This window comes from Ailuropoda melanoleuca, chromosome 7, assembly GCF_002007445.2.
Source record: "Ailuropoda melanoleuca isolate Jingjing chromosome 7, ASM200744v2, whole genome shotgun sequence".
In the NCBI taxonomy this organism is placed as follows: Eukaryota; Metazoa; Chordata; class Mammalia; order Carnivora; family Ursidae; genus Ailuropoda; species Ailuropoda melanoleuca.
The window spans coordinates 24601178-24617963 of NC_048224.1; the positions used below are offsets into that span (position 1 = coordinate 24601178).

Sequence of the window (16786 nt, forward strand, 5' to 3'; positions counted from 1 at the left end):
GGACAGTGTTACAAGGAATGAGAGGATGCAGAGACATCCTAGAGGAAGCTGAAGGCCTTTGAGTAAGAGGAGGCTGAAAACCCCAACGTTCAATGCCCTAAGGCACGTCTGTGTACAACTTAACCTGTTGCAACANAGAAATCATCACAGGCCAGGCTGGGGGTTTGGAGACTGCAAAGAGCAAGTGATCACCTTTTCATGATAGAGAGCAGCTCCCACGGCTTCTCAGCTTCTTCTCGGGAATGTCTCCTAGCTGAAAAACCAGGACAGTGTTACAAGGAATGAGAGGATGCAGAGACATCCTAGAGGAAGCTGAAGGCCTTTGAGTAAGAGGAGGCTGAAAACCCCAACGTTCAATGCCCTAAGGCACGTCTGTGTACAACTTAACCTGTTGCAACATGCTGTCCTGGACCTAATTTCATTTGATCATCACAACCACACCATGAGTGAGGCAGGATCATGAGATGCCCATTTCATGGATCACAGACTGAAAGATGAAGTGACGTCCACAAGATCATAAAACTAGTAAATAACACAGCTAAAGTCTTCTGTCCTACTTCCCCATTCTTCATTCCCAGGGACAGGGATAAGGTAGAGAATTTTGGAACATTCCTAGGCTCTGATTTCCCACCCAAGATAGTTTTCTGGGAGAATTTGTCAACTGGGGCAATTGGAGCCTTCAGTGATTACAGCACCAGGCTATTGGTTCCAGGGGTCATAGAGGGACAAGAGTCAGGGGAATCTTGTCCATAATGAGGGGAGTCAGAACAGAGACTGAGACCTTACCTCTTGTTGCTGCATCTCTTATCCTGACTTTTCGGTGACGCTTAAAGACAAAATGTTAGAGTATGAAGCTAGCACACCATTTTTTTCATGTTTAAAATATGACAAAGCTAATATACATTTTCCAATCCCTTTCTATGTGTCTGTCTATATTTTATTTACTTTCCTAACTTTCCTTTCTATACCCATTTCTTTTCACCTCAACATTTCCCTTCTCTGCTTGTTTTTATTTTAAGTCTCTTCCATACTCGATACCTCTCATTTATTTCCCAGGAGAAGTTATGTATGAGGTTTATGATGAAGCAAGAGAAAGAATGGAACAGATTAAAGGGTGTGTTGGTGTAATAGCCAAAGGATTTCTGTTAACAAATGCCTATAGAAACCACCAACCAGAAAAATCCCACTTATTGGGAGGTACTCTGAGATCCAGGATGTTTCATCTAGGTCTCAACCCAAACCAGATTGAAAGGTTCTTTATTTTTCAACTAGAATACACTGTAGGGTGGCCTGAAAAGGAATTATTACTAGTCTCTGAGAAGTACCATATAAGAGTTACTGAATGCATGGTATAAAAATTAGGGGGTGGTGGTGGTAAAAGGGGAGACTCTGAGATTTTATTTTATTTTTTAAAGATTTTATTTATTTATTTGACAGAGAGAGACAACCAGCGAGAGAGGGAACACAAGCAGGGGGAGTGGGAGAGGAAGAAGCAGGCTTCTAGCGGAGGAGCCTGATGTGGGGCTCCATCCCAGAGCACCGGGAAAACACCCTGAGCCGAAGGCAGATGCTTAACGACTGCGCCACCCAGGCTCCCCGACTCTGAGATTTTAAAAGCTTCTTATCTGAGGCTTAATTAGTTCAGTCATGGTCATAATGTTTCCTTACCTGGCAGCAGATCCTTTTAGGTTCCAATCTTAATCCACAGTAACTCTTTGTTACTTGCCAGATAATTAGAAGAATAATGAAGATGAAGCCATAGGTATATAAGGGATATTTGAAATCCCACAGAACAACAGTATGGCTCAACATGGTCTAAGCCTCATGAGCATGAGGAGACCAACCATATCTATATCTAGGCATTCAGGGTCCTGGTGCCTAATGACTCCCAATGCTATGCCTTGTCATCTCCGCCTCATAGATGATGGAACCAGGCCACCAGACTGCATCACAAAGCCCTTCTGTTTTGCAAGGCAGGGGTAGTGTCAAAGACTTTTATCTGTCTTAGGGAAGCTTATGTGGTGATTTAGCCTGTAGATGAAGGTGTCCAGTTGTCTGTAAGGGTTACAGAGCCTGGGACTAAAGGTGTCTACTCATAGGCAATGTCTGTGCCTCCACTTTGTCTTTACTCTGCACACTCAACATCAGCTTGATGTCTTGGCTTTCTCCTTTACAACTATCTGGTCACTCATCTCCAGAAAACTGGATGTTTAGGGACATAGGGCACCTTTTGAGGAAGAGTGGCTGGGACAGAGGAATCTCCATTAATTCCACAACCTGTACTAGAAATATATCTGTGAAGCACACATGAGCTTAGGGAGGGCAGTCACAATTAAAAAAGCAGAGGTTGTGTGATTACAAAAGCAAAACTGAATTGTATGCTGTCTATAAGAAACAAATTTTAAACATAAAGAGAAATCTGCTAAAAGGATAGAAAAAGGTAAATCATGCTAATTCTAATAAAAAGAAAGCTGCAGTGGCCATATTAATATTAGACAAAGATTTCACAACAAAGAGTACACAGATAAAAGTCATTTCATAGTGATAAATGGGTTAATGAATCTAGAGAACATAACATCCTAAACATTTGTGCTCCTAATAACATAGCTTCAAAATAAGTAAATTTAAAAAGGACTGAAGGAGAAAAAAGAGATTTTAATAAATAATAGGATAAGTAAAAAAATTCAGTAAAATAAAATCCTTGAAAACTGCTACCAATTAATATAAATGTCATTTATAGGAACATTTCACCAAATAACAGCAGAATATACATTTAAGTGCACATGATGCATTTACCAAGATAGAAAATATTCTGTCATAATGCAAATCTCAGCAAATTAAAGGAATTCAAGTCATACAGAATATGTTCTCTGATCACAATGGAATTAAATTAGAAATTAAATTACAGAAATATATCTGGAAAGCACCAAATATTTGAAAACAAAACAACACATTTCTAAATAACTCATCAGTAAAAGGAAAAATCAAAAGGGAAGTTAAAAAGTATTTTGAACTGAATTTTAAATATATTCTTAATGAAAATTAGAATAAAATTTGTGGGGTGCAGAGAGAGAGAAATATATAGTACTAACGAGGTATATGCAAAAAACCTCAAATCAACAATTTCAGGTTCCACCTTAGAAACAAAGAAACAAAAAATAAAATTCAAAGTAAGCAGAAGGAAGGAAATAATAAATATGAGAAATCTATAAAATAGAAAAGAGAAATACAATAGAGAAAATTGATAATTCCAAAAGCTGTTGCTTTGAAACAATAAAATTGATAAACTCTAGCCAGACTGATCAGGAAAAATAGAGGATTGAAATTACCACTATAAGGAATGAGAGAGGTGAGAGCACCACCAATCCTACAGATAACAAAATAATAATAAGAGGCTATTATGAACAACTTTATACGAATAAACTCAACAACTTAGATAAAAATGACAAATTTCTTGAAAAATGCAAACTACCAAGGCTCACTTGAGAAGAAGTAAACAACCTAGTAGCCCTGTATCTATAAAGGAAATTGAATTTTTAGTCAAAGACCTTCCCACAAGGAAATCTCCAGGCCCAGTTGTCTTCATTGGTTAATTCTACAACACATTTAAGAAAGAAATACCAATTCTCCACAAACTCTTTTAGAGTAAAATTAAAGAGGCGGGAATATTTACCAACTTGTTCCATGAGACCAGAACAACCTTGATGCCAAAACCAGACAGACATTACAAGAAATAAAAGTACAGACAAATATCCCTCACGAGCATAGATAGCAAACTTTTAGTTTTTTTTTGACTATTTCCTTGGCAGTACAGAAACTTTTTATCTTGATGAAGTCCCACAAGTTCATTTTTTCTTTTGTTTCTCTTGCCTTTGGAGACGTGTCATGAAAAAAGTTGCTGTGGCCGATGTCAAAGAAGTTACAGCCTATGTTCTCCTATAGGATTTTGATGGATTCCTGTCTCACATCAAAGTCTTTCATCCATTTGGAGTTTATCTTTGTGTATGGTGTGAGAGAGTGGTCAAGTTTCATTCTTTTGCATATAGCTGTCCAATTTTCCCAGCACCATTTATTGAAGAGACTGTCTTTTTTCCACTGGATGTTTTTTCCTGCTTTGTCAAAGATTAGTTGCCCAAAGAGCTGAGGGTCCATTTCTGGGTTCTCTATTCTGTTCCATTGGTCTATGTGTCTGTTTTTGTGCCAGTACCATGCTGTCTTTGTGATCACAGCTTTGTAGTATAGCTTGAAATCAGGCAACATGATGCCCCCAGCTTGATGAGGGGGGGGTAAACAGAAGGGGGAATGAACCACGAGAGACTATGGACTCTGGGAAACAAACTGAGGGCTTCAGAGGGGAGGGGGGTGAGGGATTGGGTTAGGCGGGTGATGGGTATTAAGGAGGGCACATATTGCACGGAGCACTGGGTGTTATACGCAAATAATGAATCATGGAACATTACATCAAAAACTAAGGATGTACTGTATGGTGACTAACATAACATAATAAAAAATTATTATTAAAAAAAAACTTTTAAACAAAATTTTAGCAAATTGAAACAAAAAATATATAAAAAGGATAATAAATCATGACCAAGTGGGGTTATCCCAAAAATGCAGAGTTGGCTTAATATTTGAAAAATTAATTGATGTAATTCATCATATTAACAAACTAAAAAAGAAAAACAATATGATCACGTCAATAGATGTAGAAAAGACATTTGACAAAATACAAGATGCATCCCTGATTTTTAAGATTAACAAACTAAGAAAATAATTCTTCCAGCTGATAAAGGGCACCTATGAAAACCCCACAGCTAAAATCATAGTTAATGATGAAATACTAGATGCCTCTTCACTAAGATTAATAATAATACAAACATATCTACTCTTAGAACTTCTATTCAGCATTGTTCTTTTTTTTGAAAATATTTTATTTATTTGAGATAGAGTGAGAGCATGAGTGGGTGGAAGGATAAGGGTGAGGGAGAAGCAGGATCTCCACTGAGCCCCAACGTGGGGCTCGATCCCAGGACCCTGGGGTTATGAACTAAGCTGAAGGCAGAAGCTTCACCTACTGAGCCACCCAGGTGCCCCTTCTATTTGGCATTGTACTAGAGGTTCTAGCCAGTGCTATGAGGCAAGGAAAAGAAATAAAAGGCGTCCTGTTGGAAATAAAGAAGGAAATTTGCCTTTATTCACAGATGACATGATCATCTGTGTAGAAAATCCTGTGGAATCTGCAAAAAAAAATGTGATTAGAACTGTAAGCGAATTTAGCAAGGTTTTAAGTTATAAATAAAGCTGATATATAAATTCAATTGTACTTCAACTGGGGATCTGCTTCCAAGCTCACCCAGTCATTGTTGGCAGAATTCAGTTCATCAGGCTCTTTTGGACTGAGAGCTTTATTTGTTTGCCACAGGCTACCCTCAGTGGGGTGGGCCTCTCCAATATGACAGCTTAATTCATAAAAGTGTGCACATTAAGAAGTCAATAGAGAAAGTTGACTAGGAAGATGGAAGTAATAATCTTTTGTCACCTAATCATGGAAGGTGATACCCCTCAATGTTGCCATAATCTGTTGGCCAGAAGCATGGTACTCAGGAGGGGATTATACAATACCATGAATATCAGGAGGCAGGGCTCAACAGGAGCCATCTGAGAGAGCGCCTACCACACTAGCCAGAGGAAATCCAGTTCTCTAGCTCAGTTTATTTTTAATTTCTGAAGTCCAATTTCCTCCTAATTACTTTAACCATACTATTTCCAATTAATTCTTTGAGCTAATGATAATTCTACGTGAAAGTAGGTTTCCTTGCCTATTTCTACCCAGCACCCAGTCTGGTTTCACACTACAATGCAGGGGAATGGTGGGGTGGGGCGTGTCTCTGTAGATCTATGTGCCTGCCTTTCTGTGTGCTTTTACTTCCTTCTGGAATGACTGTTCTTTATCAATTGCAGAAACTTTACTTATCTTTCAAGATTTAGCTTATGCAGCATCTTCTCAAAAAGTCTTCCACTTATGCACCCTACATACACATACTCATACTGCATTCCACAGGCTGAGTGAGGTTCCATTTGTTCATTTTACCAACATCTATTATGAGGCTGATGTGTGCTTGATACATACTAGGTTGCACTCTGGAAATGTTTGTAGTGTCAGCAAATAAGTAAATGGTGATAAACACGGCGTAATGAGTGCATTAAATAGGACTAAATCTGTGTTTCATGGGTCAAGAGGAGAGAACAGGGAGTGCCTCTCCATCTTGCTAGAAAGTTCTGCCTGCCAAGTGCAGTCATACCAGCCAGTCACTGACATTACTATTACTATTGCTCTGCTTCTGTGGGAAGCCAGCACTGTAGCTTTTCATGAGGATTCACGCAAGGCCCCCAGATCATGCCATAATTTTGTCCCCATGTGTTAGAGCTTTGTGGGCTTTCAGTAAATACTAAGCAACAGTAGGATCTCACAGATGCCTCATTCTCTTGAGCTGAGTCCAGGAAGACTCAGTTTCAGTCCTTGGAAACCCCAAAATAACTCAGTTAATTTAGGGTGGCCATATTTTCTGGGATGACTGAAGCTAGTGCTGCTGTGCTGGATAAACAGGGGTGAGCGGAGGGACACTGAATCTACAGAGGTGGGAACTAAAAATAGCACGCCGAATCATGCTGGCTAAGAATAAGCATCAAAAGCACTGTGGTGAGGTGTTCCGTTCCTAAAGCAACAGCCAGTGACTGGAGAACAGGCAAATACCTTAAGACGGATTTCCTCAAAGAGCAGGAGTCTCATGGAGGGGTAAAGAGACTTCCCCCACCCCCATATAAATTCACAATTTATTATTTTATTTTATTTTTTAAAATTATGTTCAGTTAGCCAGCATATAGTACATCATAAGTTTTTGTTGTAGTGTTCAACAATTCATTAGTTGCGTAGAGATTTTTGTTGTTGTTTTGGTTATGTTCGGAGTCTCATCAGTGTTAATAACAGCAAGATGTGCAGTGAGTTCAGGATGTTGTTATGTGCATTCTACATTTTTTTTTTTTTAACAGACCCTAGTTCTGTTGGTTTTGCACTTTCTATGTTAGGTATATGGCTTTCCCTGAGGCTCTCACACAATCATTCAGAGACATGCTTCCAGAAGCCAATTATCAACCACTCTGAAAATTTTCACAGTTATGTGTAGATGCAGCTTGTGCTAAATTTCTCCAGCTCAAACCCAGGACAGAAGAGATTTTGAAGCTTCCTACACATGCTTTTAGGGCAGCTGCCCTCCTGGCGGCCAGGTCATAGTGCCCCAGGACACAGCATAAATGCAGGAAACTTTTGACTGTGGTGTTTTTAATCTCTTTTATCATCGTGGTTATGGAAACTGGCAAAATTCCACAATGTTGTAGCTCTCCCCTGTGGTCAGAGAAATCACTTGTAGCTACTATATAATTGCCTAATCTCATCCCTGCTAGCCCTGAATCATCATTCAGGCTTTAGCTCTGGGGAAGCAAAGTAGATGTGATGAGCTGGTAGCTGTGTATTCTCTAGAATTGAATTTGAAGATATGTCTGATCAGTCTCTCCAGTCCATTTTGAGGAAAAGGTACATTTTGAGGTACTGATACCATGATCTCAAACATTTACTGTTGCCCAGTCATTGATGCAGCATTCATTCAACACAGATATATAAAACACACGCTCTCTGGAAGGTAGCAAGAATCATCTGGGTTTCTCTACCTCTCTTCTGATCTCAGTGAAAAGTTCGGCTTTCTTTTCCACCTTTTGAGCCCTCTTTGGTTGCTTCCACCTGTCCTCCCTTTCAGAGGTTTCTTTTGCTTTGTTTTTGCCTAATGAAGCCCTCTCACTTTTCAGGGGATCACTGTTATTTACTTTCTCACTTATTTAGCCTTACAGATAGAGGTCCCTGAACTGCCTTCCTGAAGCAGAGCACCACCCCTCCTCCCACTTTGGCCTCATAAATAAGCAAATTCTCTGCAGAGAATATACATATTTTATACACACATAAACACACAACCCAAGTTGCCATGTATATCTTAGTACCTTAGAAAGACATCTAGACAGACTTTTTGGCTGCAGCAGTACCAAGGAAAATTCAGGCTGTCATCTGCTTTCACTTCCTCTAGTTCAAACAACCAGATGGTCCTATACCTTTATACCTTTGTCTCTCTGATTTTGCTCTTCTCCTTCAAAATCAAATTCACTATATAAACTTTAGAATCAGGTTTTTTGGGGGAATTTTTTAATTTAAATTCAATTTAATTAACATATGGTATATTACTAGTTTCAGAGATAGAATTCAGTAATTCATCAGTTACATGTAACACCTAGTGCTCATTCCCTCAAGAGCCCTCCTTAATGCTAGAATCAGTTTATTGATATCTATAAAATACCTTGCTGGGATTTTGATTGGAATTGCTTTGAATCTATAGATCAACTGGGAAGAACTGATATCTTGATAATGTTGAGTCTTCCTTTTCTTTAAAAAATGGAATATCTATTTAGTTTTTAGAAATATTGTTCATTAGAATTTTGTAGTTTTCCTTATATAGCTGGTACCTAGGAAAGCAATGGACTTTTGTATATTAACCTTACATCCTGCAACCTTGCTATAATTGTTTATTACAGTTTTGTCAGTTCTTTTGGATTTTCTACATACACACTCACATCATCTGTGAGCAAAGATAGTTTGATTTCTTCCTTCCCAGTCTGTATAACTTTCATTTCCTTTTTGTATCTTATTACATTAGCTAGGACTCTCCAGACATTTGTTTTTACCTGTCATTACCCACTACCACTTGTTTCTCTGGAAATTCAAGCTGATTTTATTAATTTCTCAAATATACCACATGCACATGTTGGATATTTGAGAACACTCACTTTTAATCAAGGTGTCTTTTTTATCCTTTTTAATTTTTCTTCAAATTTTACTTTTTAAATTTTAATTCCAGTGTAGTTAACATAACATACAGAGTTATATTCATTTCAGGTGTACAATATAGTGATTCAACAATTCCATATATTACTCAGTGCTTATCAAGATAAGTGTACTCTTAATCCCCTTAACCTATTTCACCCACCTCCCCTCTGGTAACTGTTTGTTCTATATACTTAAGAGTCTGTTTTTTGGTTTGTCTCTTTTGCTTTTCCTTTGTTCATTTGTTTTGTTTCTTAAATTCCACATATGAGTGAAACTATTTGTCTATCTCTGACTGGCTTATTTCCCTTAGCATTACATTCTCTAAATCCATCCACTTTTTCCAATGGCAAGATTTTACTCTTTTTATGGCTGAATAGTATTCCATTGTGTACGTATCCTCTTTATCCATTCATCAATTGATGGACAGTTAGGTTGCTTGCATAATGTGGCTCTTGTAAATAATGCAGCTGTAAACATAGGGGTGCATGTATTCCTTTGAATTAATGTTTTTGTATTCTTTGAGTAAATATCCAGTAGTGTGGTTTCATAGGGTAGATCTATTTTTACCTTTTGAGGAATCTCCCTATTGTTTTCTATAGTGACTGTATCAGTTTGCATTCCCACCAACAGTGCAAGAGTGTTCTCTTTTAAAACTCACATTGCTTGCCAACACTTGTTGTTTCTTGTGTTTTTTATATTAGCCATTCTGACAGGTGTGAGGTGATACCTTATTGTGGTTTTGATTTTCATTTCCTTGATGATGAATGATGTTGAGTATCTTTTCATGTGTCTGTTGGCCATCTGTGTTTTTCTTTGGAGAAATGTCTGTTCATGTTTACTGCCTGTTTTTAAATTGGATCATTATTATTTTTTTGGTGTTAAGTTGTATCAATTCTTTATATATTTTGGATACCAGCCCTTTATAGACTATGTCATTTGCAAATATCTTCTATTCAGTAGGGTGTCTTTTAGTTTTGGTTGTTTCCTTTGCTGTGAAGAAGCTTTTTATTTTGATGTAGAACCAATAGTTTATTTTTGCTTTTGTTTTCCTTGCGTCAGGAGGCATATCTAGAAAGATGTTGTTATGGCAGATAGCAGAGAACTTACTGCCTGTGCTCTCTTGTAGGATTTTTATGGTTTCAGTTCTCACATTCAGGTCTTTAATCTATTTTGAATTTATTTTTGTGTATGGTGTAAGAAAGTGGTCTAGTTTCATTCTTTTACATATAGCTGTCCTATTTTCCCAATACCATCTGTTGAAGAGATGAAGGTGTTTTTTGTATATAGGTTTGATCCTCTCCTCCATTAACCATTAAAAACTTTGGCCTCATTCATTAAACCTAGTTCTCTTGTGTCCTCACAGTTTACTCTCAAAATTGAAGCCGTATCAATTCAAAAAGACTTGAGATCTTGGGGCGCCTGGGTGGCACAGCGGTTAAGCGTCTGCCTTCGGCTCAGGGCGTGATCCCGGCGTTATGGGATCGAGCCCCACATCAGGCTCCTCCGCTATGAGCCTGCTTCTTCCTCTCCCACTCCCCCTGCTTGTGTTCCCTCTCTCGCTGGCTGTCTCTATCTCTGTCAAATAAATAAATAAAATCTTAAAAAAAAAAAAAGACTTGAGATCTTGTTCAGATTTTGCTGTTTTCTTTTTAAGGTTCTATTTTACATTTTCTGCCTTTAGACAGGGAAAAAGGTGGGTAGGAAAGGAGCCATCCCAGGTAAAAGGAACAGAAGTGCTCTTAAAGTCTATGGTTGGGGATGGAAAGCATTGGGGTATTTGGGTGTTTTTCTGGGTGGGAGATATGGAGGGGTGTTGTGGGTTTTTTTTTTCTTTTACTGGTAGATGTCCACTTTGGTTCATTGAAATTCCTTTAAAGACAGTCTCCCAAAGCCAGTGTAATGACATGATTAACAACTGAGATAGCTTAATAGTGATTCTTGTTATCCTTATAGAGAATAATGGTTGTAGCAGGACTACAGTGTATTAGGAGGTGCCTGTAGTTAATTTGCTGATACAATATTAATGAGTCAGTTCACTTAAAGTGTAACTCCCCTAATTGGTTGGCCTTTGTTCAATAACTCTTACTATGTTGTCTGAAAAAGCCTGTAAAAACTAAACGACTACCACTGATTTTCCTCTAAGGAATAATTCTTGAAAAGTTAAAATTTCAAGTATGTTTATTCTAGGTTTTTGAACAAGTGTTTCTCGGTTTTTAAAATGTAAATATTTTATGACTGCTCCCTAAAACTTCTGATACAATTCTGGGAGAGGGCTTCTCCAAACTATTTAGAGAGCTGGTACCTTCTGTGTCTTCCCAAGAATGAAGAAGATACTGTAAACCTCTGCTGTTTTGTAGTCTATGTTACAAAAAAAGGGGGAGGAGTAATGTGTTTTAATATTTGTCTTCCAAATATAAATATGTATATTCTAATTAATATGGTTTTTCAATCCACTCATTTCTGTCGCTCTTCTTGGAGTTTCTTCTTATAGACACCTCCCACCTGCCCACTGGATCCATCTAGTTCACCATTTAAGAATCATTGCTCTAGACTTTGATTCTTGAGATTGTTTCCACATTTTTAAAAAGATTTTATTTACGTATTGGAGAGAGAGAGAGAGAGAGAGAGAGAGAGAGCAGGAGCAGGGAAGAGAAAGAGAAGCAGGCTCCCCGCTGAGCAGGGAGCCCGACATGAAGCTCTATCCCAGGACCCTGGGATCATGACCTGAGCCAAAAGCAGATAACCAACTGAGCCACCCAGGCACCCCTATTTCCACATTTAAATCACTAAAAGCAATGCTCCAATAAATATTCTTTTATATGTATTCACAGGTCAAAAACGATCAGCCTCTCTTATAGAGTGTGGTTTTTTTTTCAGTCAAAGGTATATTAGTAGCTGTCCATCTCTGTTAGACCTTCCAACCAAACAGAATCTTTTTGTGTGTGTGTGTGTCCAAAGTTAGCGGGGTTTTTTGTTTTTTTGTTTTTTTTATTGTTTAATCTTACATTTATTTTTATTTTTTTAAATGTTTTTTTATTACATTATGTTAGTCACCATACAGTACATCTCTGGTTTCTGATGTAAGGTTCGATGATTCATTAGTTGCGTATAACACCCAGTGCACCATGCAATATGTGCCCTCCTTACTACCCATCACCAGTCTATCCCATTCCCCCACCCCCCTCCCCTCTGAAGCCCTCAGTTTGTTTCTCAGAGTCCATAGTCTCCCATGCTTCACTCCCCCTNCTTCTGATTACCCCCCTTTCTTTATCCCTTTCTTCCCCTACTGATCTTCCTAGTTCTTATGTTCCATAGATGAGAGAAATCATATGATAATTGTCTTTCTCTGCCTGACTTATTTCACTTAGCATTATCTCCTCCAGTGCCGTCCATGTTGCAGCAGATGTTGAGAACTCGTTCTCTCTGATAGCTGAGTAATATTCTATTGTATATATGGACCACAGCTTCTTAATCCAGTCATGTGTTGAAGGGCATCTCGGTTCCTTCCACGATTTGGCTATTGTGGACAATGCAGCTATGAACATTGGGGTGCATATGGCCCTTCTCTTTACTACGTCTGTATCTTTGGGGTAAACACCCAGTAGTGCAATGGCTGGGTCATAGGGTAGTTCAATTTTTAACTTTTTAAGGGACCTCCACACTGTTTTCCAGAGTGGCTGTACCAACTTGCATTCCCACCAACAATGTAGGAGGGATCCCCTTTCTCCACATCCTCTCCAACAATTGTTGTTTCTTGCCTTGTCTATCTTTGCCATTCTAACTGGCGTAAGGTGGTATCTCAGTGTGGTTTTGATTTGAATTTCCCTGATGGCTAATGATTTTGAACATTTTTTCATGTGTCTGTTAGCCATTTGTATGTCTTCATTGGAAAAGTGTCTGTTCATATCTTCTGCCCATTTTATGATTTGTTTATTTGTTTCTCGTGTATTGAGTTTGAGAAGTTCTTTGTAGATCTTGGATACCAGTCCTTTATCTGTGGTGTCCTTTGCAAATATATTCTCCCATTCCGTGGGCTGTCTCTTAGTTTTTTTGACTGTTTCCTTGGCTGTGCAGAAGCTCTTTATCCTGATAAAGTCCCATAAGTTCATTTTATCTTTTATTTCTCTTGCCTTTGGAGATGTGTCGTGAAAAAGGTTGCTCTGGCCGATGTCATAGAAGTTGTTGCCTATGTTCTCCTCTAGAATTTTGATGGATTCCTGTCTCACATTGAGGTCTTTCATCCATTTGGAGTTTATTTTTGTGTATGGTGTGAGAGAGTGGTCAAGTTTCATTCTTTTGCATGTAGCTGTCCAATTTTCCCAGCACCATTTATTGAAGAGACTGTCTTTTTTCCACCGGATGTTTTTTCCTGCTTTATCAAAGATTAGTTGCCCAAAGAGCCGAGGGTCCATTTCTGGGTTCTCTATTCTGTTCCATTGGTCGATGTGTCTGTTTTTGTGCCAGTACCATGCTGTCTTTGTGATCACAGCTTTGTAGTACAGCTCGAAATCCGGCATTGTGATGCCCCCAGCTTTGTTTTTCCTTTTCAACAGTTCCTTGGAGATTCGGGGCCTTTTCTGGTTCCATACAAATTTAAGGACTATTTGTTCCAGTTCTTTGAAAAATGTCCTCGGTATTTTGATCGGGATAGCATTGAAAGTGTAGATTGCTCTGGGTAGTATGGACATTTTAACTATGTTAATTCTTCCAATCCATGAGCATGGAATATTTTTCCATCTTTTTATGTCTTCCTCAATATCTTTCAAAAGTGATCTATAGTTTCTAGCATATAGGTCCTTTACGTCTCTGGTTAAGTTAATTCCAAGGTAACGCATGGTTTTTGGTGTTATTGTAAATGGGATGGATTCCCTAATTTCTCTTTCTTCAGTCTCGTTATTCGTGTATAGAAATGCAACTGATTTCTGGGCATTGATTTTGTATCCTGCCACCTTACTGAATTGTTCTATAACTTCTAATAGTTTGGGAGTGGATTCCTTTGGGTTTTCCATATAGAGTATCATGTCATCTGCAAAGAGAGACAGTTTGACTTCTTCTTTGCCGATTTGGATACCTTTGATCCCTTTTTGTCTTCTGATTGCTGTTGCAAGGACTTCTAGTACTATGTTGAATAATAGTGGCGAGAGTGGGCATCCTTGTCGTGTTCCTGATCTTAAGGGAAAGGCTTCCAGCTTTTCCCCATTGAGAATAATGCTTGCAGTAGGCTTTTCATAGATGGCTTTTATGAGATTGAGAAATGTACCCTCTATTCCTACACTCTGAAGGGTTTTAATCAGGAAAGGATGCTGTATTTTGTCAAATGCTTTTTCTGCATCAATTGAGAGGATCATATGGTTCTTGAGTCTTTTCTTGTTGATATGATGTATCACATTGATTGATTTGCGAGTGTTGAACCATGCTTGCATCCCAGGTATGAATCCCACTTGGTCATGATGGATAATCCTTTTAATGTACTGTTGGATTCTATTAGCAAGGATCTTGTTGAGGATTTTGGCATCCATATTCATTAGAGAAATCGGTCTGTAATTCTCCTTTTTGAGGGGGTCTTTGCCTGGTTTGGGGATCAAGGTAATATTAGCCTCATAGAATGAGTTTGGTAGCTTTCCTTCTGTTTCTATTTTTTGAAATAGCTTTAGGAGAATAGGTATTATTTCTTCTTTGAATGTTTGGTAGAATTCCCCAGGAAAACCGTCTGGGCCTGGAGTTTTATTATTTGGAAGGTTGTTTATCACTGACTCAATTTCTTCATAGTTAATTGGCCTATTTAAGAAATCTATTTCTTCCTGTTTCAGTCTTGGTAGTTTATAGGTTTCCAGGAAGGCCTCCATCTCTTCCAGATTGTTTAGTTTTTTGGCATATAGCTGTTGATAAAAGTTTCTAATAATCCTTGCAATTTCAATGGTGCTGGTCGTGACCTCTCCCTTTTCAGTCATAATTTTAATAATCTCAGTCCTTTCTCTTTGTTTTTGGACAAGTTTTGCCAGTGGTCTATCAATTTTATGGATTCTCTCAAAGAACCAGCTTCTAGTCCTGTTGATCTGCTCTACTGTGGTTCTGGTCTCTAATTCATTGATTTCTGCTCTAATCTTGGTCAACTCCTTCCTTGTCAGTGGGTTAGGCCTGTCCCTCTGTTGCTGTTCCAGTTTCTTGAGGTGAGAATATAGAAACTGCATTTTAGATTTTTCTATTCTTTTGAGTGAGGCTTGGATGGCTATGTATTTCCCCCTTAGGACTGCCTTTGCAGTATCCCATAGGTTTTGGACCGTTGTGTATTCATTCTCGTTGGTCTCCATAAATTGTTTAATTTGTTTTTTGATTTCCTGGTTTATCGAGTCATTCTTGAGCAGGATGGTTCTTAGCCTCCAAGTGTTTGAGTTTCTTCCAGGTTTTTCCTTGTGGTTGAGTTCCAATTTCAGAGCGTTGTGGTCTGAGAATATGCAGGGGATAATTTCAATCTTTTGGTATTGGCTGAGACCTGTTTTGTGTCCCAGAGCATGATCTATTCTTGAGAATGTTCCATGGGCATTTGAATAGAATGAGTATTCTTTGGTTCTGGGGTGTAGTGTTCTATATATATCTATGAGGTCCAACTCGTCGAGTATGGCATTCAAAGCCTTTGATTCTTTGCTTAGTTTTTGCCAGGGTGTTCTGTCTATTTCTGATAGTGGGGTGTTGAGGTCCCCTACTATTACTGTGTTCTTATCTATATGTCTCTTTATTTTGGTTAAGAGTTGGCTTGTGTATCTTGCTGCTCCCCTGTTGGGGGCATATATATTAATAATTGTCATATCCACTTGTTGAATACTTCCTTTAAGAATAATATAGTGCCCTTCTGTATCTCTCTCTATGGCCTCTAGTTTAAAATCCAGTCTATCTGATATGAGAATTGCTACTCCAGCTTTCTTTTGAGGTCCATTTGCGTGGAAGATGGTACTCCATCCCCTTACTCTAAGTCTGAATGCATCTTTGGGTTCAAAATGAGTCTCTTGTAGACAGCAAATGGATGGGTCATGTCTTTTTATCCAATCTGCAACCCTGTGGCGTTTTATGGGAGAGTTTAAGCCATTTAGATTGATAGAGATTATTGACAGATATGATTTTAATGATGCCATTTCTCTTTAAAGTCTTTGTATCGGTTGTGACTTGCTGCTCTGTATCACTCTTGGGGCCTTTTTACCTTTATAGAGCCCCCCTTAATATCTCCTGTAGGGCTGGTTTCGTGGTTACGAAATTGGTTAATGATTGGCGATTTTGGAACGTCTTTATTTCTCCATCAATTCTGAATGACAGCTTTGCTGGATAAAGGATCCTTGGCTGCATGTTTTTCTCTGAAAGAGCTTTAAAAATGCCCCCCCAAGCCTTTCTCTCATTCCAGGTCTCTGTAGACAGGTCTGACGTAATCCTGATACCTTTGCCTTGGTACGTGAGAAATTTCTTTGCCCTGGCCGCTTTCAATACTGTATCCTTGGATCTAATATTTGCGAATTGCACTATGACATGCCGTGGCGTAGGTTTGTCCTGGTTGAGCTTGGATGGGGTCCTCTCTGCCTCTTGGACACGAATGCTTGTTTCCCTTGCTAGATTAGGGAAGTTTTCAGCTACAATTTGTTCAAATATCTCTTCTAGACCTCTGTTTTTCTCCACCCCCTCGGGGATGCCGATGATTCTGACATTGGATCGTTTCATTGAGTCAGTAATCTCCTGTAACCTACATTCATGGGTGTGGATTTTTTTAAGACCAGCTTCTATTTTCGTTTTTTCTTCTACTAACCCATCCTCCAATTCGCTAACGCGTTCCTCTGCCTCGGTGACCCTGGCCGTCAGAGCCTCTAGTTTTGACTG

General features: G+C 38.7%; 1 long non-coding RNA gene across 1 annotated transcript; it reads right to left on the reverse strand.

Moving 5' to 3' along the window:
• Positions 1 to 192: 192 nt before the first annotated feature.
• On the reverse strand, positions 193 to 1733 carry LOC100482050. Its single transcript, XR_004626502.1, has 3 exons — positions 1669 to 1733; positions 787 to 826; positions 193 to 253 (listed from the first exon to the last, which is right to left on the reverse strand). It is a non-coding gene; the product is annotated as an uncharacterized LOC100482050 (long non-coding RNA).
• Positions 1734 to 16786: the final 15053 nt, after the last annotated feature.